Source organism: Schistocerca nitens, chromosome 4 (assembly GCF_023898315.1).
Source record: "Schistocerca nitens isolate TAMUIC-IGC-003100 chromosome 4, iqSchNite1.1, whole genome shotgun sequence".
Lineage (NCBI taxonomy): Eukaryota > Metazoa > Arthropoda > Insecta > Orthoptera > Acrididae > Schistocerca > Schistocerca nitens.
The window spans coordinates 508,372,947-508,379,933 of record NC_064617.1 but is presented as its reverse complement, the minus strand read 5'-3'; positions in this window follow the sequence as shown (position 1 = coordinate 508,379,933).

Sequence of the window (6,987 nt, the reverse complement as noted above, 5' to 3'; positions counted from 1 at the left end):
CGACTTATCTTAGAAGCTAGATTAAGAAAAGGCAAACCTACGTACCTAGCATTTGTAGACTTAGAGAAAGCTTTTGACAATGTTGACTGGAATACTCTCTTTCAAATTCTGAAGGCGGCAGGGGTAAAATACAGGGAGCGAAAGGCTATTTACAATTTGTACAGAAACCAGATGGCAGTCATAAGAGTTGAGGGACATGAAAGGGAAGCAGTGGTTGGGAAGGGAGTGAGATAGAGTTGTAGCCTCTCCCCGATGCTATTCAATATGTATATTGAGCAAGCAGTAAAGGAAACAAAAGAAAAGTTTGGAGAAGGTATTAAAATCCATGGAGAAGAAATAAAAGCTTTGTGGTTTGCCGATGACATTGTAATTCTCTCAGAGACAGCAAAGGACTTGGAAGAGCAGTTGAACGGAATGGACAGTGTCTTGAGGGGAGGGTATAAGATGAACATCAACAAAGGCAAAACGAGGATAATGGAATGTAGTCGAATTAAGTCTGGTGATGCTGGGGGAATTAGATTGGGAAGTGAGACACTTAAAGTAGTAAAGGAATTTTGCTATTTGGGGAGCAAAATAACTGATGATGGTGGAAGTAGAGAGGATATAAAATGTAGACTGGCAATGGCAAGGAAAGCGTTCCTGAAGAAGAGAAATTTGTTAACATCGAGTATAGATTTAAATGTCAGGAAGTCGTTTCTGAAAGTATACATATGCCATGTATGAAAATGAAACAAGGACGATAACTAGTATGGACAAGAAGAGAATAGAAGCTTTTGAAATGTGGTGCTACAGAAGAATGCTGAAGATTAGATGGGTAGATCACATAACTAATGAGGAGGTATTGAATAGAATTGGGGAGGAGTTTGTGACACAACTTGACTAGAAGAAGGGATCGGTTGGTAGGACATGTTCTGAGGCATCAAGGGACCACCAATTTAGTTTTGGAGGGCAGCATGGAGGGTAAAAATCGTAGAGGGAGACCAAGAGATGAATACACCAAGCAGATTCAGAGGGATGTAGACTGGAGTAGGATCTGGGAGATGAAGAAGCTTGGACAGGAAAGAGTAGTGTGGAGAGCTGCATCAAACCAGTCTAAGGACTGAAGACCACAACAACAACAGTATGACTCTTTCATATGCATACTGTGCTGAACTGGAATAGAGGGAAACTCATTACCAATATCTAAAACCACTACTCTTAAGCTCAACTTTGCCAAATCAATAAAGAGTCTCCACTCAAATGGCTCTGAGCACTATGGGACTCAACTGCTGAGGTCATTAGTCCCCTAGAACTTAGAACTAGTTAAACCTAACTAACCTAAGGAAATCACAAACATCCATGCCCGAGGCAGGATTCGAACCTGCGACCATAGCGGTCCTGCGGTTCCAGACTGCAGTCTCCACTCATCAGGGTTGTAATTAATTCTGAGAGCCTTCATTAGAACATTTATGTCTACACATGGCACAAGACTATATTGCATGTTAAAAAAAGGAGTGAATTGTGGCTCTCTTTTGCAGTAGAATGAAACATGTACATTGCTTTCCAGAAAATTGCACTGCTGCAGTCTTGATGTAAAATCTCAGCCTTATCTTTAGAGAGCCCCAAATCTCTAATGAGATCACTTAACTCATTTTGAGACAATTTTTGTGATTCATCAGTTGCTGATATATTTGGAAGAAACTCTGGATCCTGTAATGTACATGGTTCATGACATTCAGAATCCCCATCAGAAGTAATCTCGTCCTCCGTTGGTGGTTCAGGTATTGGCAATTCTTCCCATGTAGAACTGGACGTATGGCAGATGGAATGTTATGATGGACCACTATCCAATTCTTCTTCTTCTTAGATATTTCCTTCTTGACAGGAGGAACCACACAAAAGTAGCAGTCACTGATATGGTTAATTGGCTCACGCCATATCATTGGCACTGCAAAGGGCATTGAACGTCGTTTCACATGGATCCAATTCCTGAGGTTGCTGGCACAAATGTTGCAGATCACATGTGGAGGGGTTTATCCTGATCTCCTATTTAGGACCCAAAATAACAACTGTAAGCTTTTTAATCAATGGAGTTATTTTCTGTTATTGTGAAGCTAATCCGGCCGTAGTGGCCAAGCGGTTCTAGGCGCTACAGTCTGGAACTGCGCGACTGCTACGGTCGCAGGTTCAAATCCCGCCTCGGGCATGGATGTGTGTAATATGTCCTTAGGTTAGTTAGGTTTAATTAGTTCTAAGTTCTAGGGGACTGATGACCTCAGATGTTAAGTCCCATAGTGCTCAGAGCCATTTGAACCATTTTTGTGAAGCAAATGTCACTTCTCCACTCACATAGGAAAATGTGTCTGCACTGATAACACAAACTCGTGGTATTTTTGTTCATTTGAATAGCAGTCAACTTAAACAACTGGTAGTTAATCTGGAAACAAATGTGCAAAAGTTGTTATATGCATTAATAAAGTCACTGAAGCTGAAGAGGAGGGAGACAAAAAGATCACTAAAATTGGTATCAAAATGTTTATACCCAAAATATTGCACACAAGTAAGACCAGGGACAATAACTTAATCCATTGTTACTAGATATGACTTTGACAAACCATTATAATATTTGATTGTAAACTTAACTTAATAAAGCAGTGTAAAATGAAAGCTAGAGGTAATTTTGAATTGTCTTTGAAATTCGTGATCAGCACATTAGAATTGATAGGAATTGGCTATTTTCATTCGTTTGTACAGTGTAATAGAAACCTAGAGATCAGAAAAAGGCGATTGTGCAGATGTTGCTTCAAAGACGTAAAATTTAAGTGGTTAAATGTTACATTATACATAATGGACACTGACCGAAGCGTGTCTCTAAACTGTGCCAAATAAATAAGTTCAATTTATTTCCGACCATTATGGTGAATAGAACATGAAATTAAATAATGTTGTGTCATCAGTGTCTTAAATAAACTCACGCTGATGATAATGTGTTCTATTCCGCAAATACTAAACAGAGAAGCAACATTTTAGAGAATATGGCTATTTTATTTATATTAGTGCTGTTTAGATAATGGAAAGGATATTGTTCTCGAGCTGGCGTGTAATTTTCATAATATATTCGAAATAAACATATTTTCAATGCGATCGTGCATTACCACGAAATCTTTTGCTGCTTACTGGGCATATAGGAGGGAAGACTTTTAACTATGATCCTGCTCCAAGCCCTCCCACTAGAGAGGGTCTTTGTCGAATTGTATGTGAACAGGCACTTCGATTGTGTTCTCGGCAACACGGTTATGGGGTATCGTGCCGCCGCCTTTGGTAGACATTCCGTCTGTTTATAGAGTCAGTGAGTCAGCGTGCACTTTGCAATGTTTCCGAATAATTAATGTCGGTATTGCGTTTAGTTAGGGCTGCAATTCGTCCTTGCTCTTTTGAGCATAAGTTTAAGTTGATCCACGTTTTGTTTGATGTATCATTGCTTCTCGAACTCAGAACTGCGGGACAGAATATGAGAGGGACGTACCAACTGCTTGTCGCTGTGATTTTTGCTTTCTTGTGTTTGTGGAACAGAGTCAGAGTTTCGTTTCTTTCCTTTGTGTCTCTTTCCCTTTGTGTCTTATTTTCTGTTGCATTAGTTGCAGGCGACAACGATAATTTTGGAATTGTCTCATTCAACTGCAGAATATGAGAAACATTTACAGTTTCTGTCAATTAACTTCAAACTTGCATTGCTTTCTGTGTAGTAGCTGTTGCTACTGGACCAGGAATGTACTGGAGTTTTGTGGTCTGTCATTGGATCATCGGATGTGGAGTTAAACTGTTAGTGCAGACAATATTATTTGGCTGCAACAGAGTTGAGTTTAATGTAACAGATGTGTAAGTTATTTCGCATTCCCCATAACCTATCAGACTATTCACAGGGAGCTGCACTGGGCGCCATCTGGTTGGGTAGTTTTATTTAAAGTGGTCACTGGAGTTACAGAACAAACATTTCTGGGGTTGGTCGTTGTGTGAAATAAACACTCTATAGCTTCCAATGGCAGGAAATGACGAAATGTGTTCTTTTAGTTCCATTTAAATGGCAAAATAGAGAAGGGTTAGATTTTAGATTGTCCAGAAATGAAAAAACTGAATTATAGACAGGTTAGATTTTAAATTTCCTTTCCGACATACATAGGAAATATAACCTCTAAACCGAAATATAAACAACTGAAAGACTTTTATTCACAACTTTATATTCGTTTCATTGTTATAAGGATTTAAAAAATGTAGTCTAGGATCACATCTTCAGCTATGAGGTGCAAAGTGTCGGTCTTGCTAAATTTCTTATGTATATGTTGCTATATTAATTAGAAGAAGTGCACTGTCGGCATTTGTAATCTTTCTTCTGCTATATAATTCGGATGAAATTTCTTAAATTTACAGGAAACATCTTTCATGCCCCTCAAAAATAAATTAATAAAGGTTATCAGAACAACATTTGTTTTATATATTTTGCTTTACCATGATATATTTTTTCAGGCAACTATAGATCACACTGCAGGTTTCAGGAATCATGTCAGATAATATTTAAGGGGATCAACTACACCGAATTTAAGGTCCTTGTAGTTTTTGCCACTGGCTAGAAACAGTAATGTAGCTAACAGCTTCTCGTCATAGCTTAAAGGTCCTGTGACAACTTTGTTCTTTTTCGTTAAGAATGGTTTCAGGGTGGTCAGTAGAACCGAAAAGCATATTTCATCCATTCTTAGATAACCATCAGCTCCCATCTCTTTAAGTAACAGGGCATTGGTGAATTTCTTTCTCTACACTAGCTACTTCTTTGTCCACAAGTTTCTTTATGCTTTGTTTGGTCTTGTTATTTCTAACAAGTTAAATCCCAGTTTTTGATTCTGTGTCAAACCAAGCAGTATCTTGTCAAACATAACATTAATGAAGAACTATAAACAATTCACAACCAATGATAGGAACAAAGTGGCATTGCAATCGCTGAGTCGATCGGAAATTCTGTAGGCTCCACATGATGTTGTATGCTCGGTCTGTCTGTAGAGCCCCATAATGTAAAATCTCGGATTTGCAAACATGTCGAATATGGGCGCTACCTACTATTTGGCTCTTGTGCTAGCTTTGTGGTCACACATGGAAAAGAGGAAGTGAAGATTGATGCAGAAGTGGTATAAGAAGAAAGGAAGATCGATGCGTGAGACTTCCTAATTGTAAGTGATCTGAGGGTAAGCAAGCCAAATGGCTATTAGACCTTAGAAGATGGTGCCCGCTAATCTTATGTACTTTTGCAAATGGTTACACCTTAAATTAAGAAACACACATTTGCGAGTTGGCCTCTCTGTAAGTTAGTGCCTGTACATTACCTTAGGTTGCTTTGCTGCAGAAAATTCATTTGAAGACCTTAAATTCGTTAGTGAACCATGACCATGGTTAACATATCTAATCTTAATGGGAAAATGTGCAGCTGTTATACAAAGCTTGAAATAATGCATAAAGCTAACTAAAGATGCCTCATCAGAAAAGTGGGAAAAGTCTGTACCTTGTAAATTATTTATGTTATTCATTTTCACTCAAACACCACAACCTAGAAACCATGTGAGAAGCTAGTTCTTAGTGTCCTGAACGTATCAGATACAGAAACACGTAGGAAACTGAGGTATCAAGAACCAGCCAAAACAATCAATGTCCTTGAAACAACACAACATATATACACAAAATTCTTAGAAGTAATATTAATACACATGATAAACATAAACATTACAGCTACAGCAACAGCAACAATCACAATATTTGAACCACTTTCCCAAATTTAACAAAGATTGATTAATTGAGAAAGACATAAAATTGCAGTTATATAGATGAAAAAACATCTCCAAATTTCGACCCTCGAATCAAATTTGTGAATGAAACAAAATTACTATATCACTGTTAAACATCAACATTGGTAATATTGCGGTTGGTGGAATGGTGTATCCTAGCGGCTTGGCTAACACATTAAAGTACTACAGGATGAGAATAAAATGAGAGCAATGTTCTCTGGAGTGAGGTTACCCAATGGAGCATTTGGAACTGTTTCTAGTCAGGGAATTTGCATGTCAACTGCAACACCCTACAACGACTGGGGCGAGCATGATTCTGATGCTACAGACTGGCTTCGACTTGTACTTGCTTGAAGTACAATGGGCCACACTGCCTGCAAAGGAGTTGTTTTAGATGTGCTTTGAGCCTGGGAGCATTTTTGGATCCGTTATAGGGCAATAGGACATCAGATGACCAAATATAGTTAATTGTAACATATTTCACAGTATTTATTAGGACACCTAACCAAAAAATATAAAAAAATCGGACCTATGAAGTGAAAAGTTACTGGGAGTTGCGCAACACTGGAATAATACCACTGATGAAAATGACAAATGGGAGACTAAAGGCATATGCAGGTTTATGATGCCTTAAATCAATTGATTTTTCTGATTCCAAAAGAAAAATGAACAGCAGAATCTGTTTCTGAGCAAATAAAGGAAAAATTACCCGCAAGCAGGTAGGTTCAGCTAATTCACAAATTAAATTCATTCTGTACCAATTATAGGAAGGAACTAAGAGGAGTAACGAACGGACCAGAAAGCAGAACTGGACCTAACGAGCTACAGGAACCAACACTACATCTACATCTGTACTCTGTAAACCAATGTGAAGTGCATGGTAAAGGGTATGTTCCATTGTGGCAGTTTAGGATTTCTTCCCATCCCATTCACTATGGAGAGTGCCAAGAACATCTCCGTGCATGCTGTAATCAATCGAACATTGCCCTCATGTTCTCTACATGAGTGAACATAGAGGAGTTGTAGTACATTCCTAAACTCCTTAATTAAAGTCAGTTCTTGAAACTTTGTAAGTAGGTATAATCTAGAGCCCTAACCGTGACGTAATAACATATATAATTTAACCACTGAGTCAATGAACTGCACTGCAAGTCAGAGAATATGTACGCCTAGAATAATG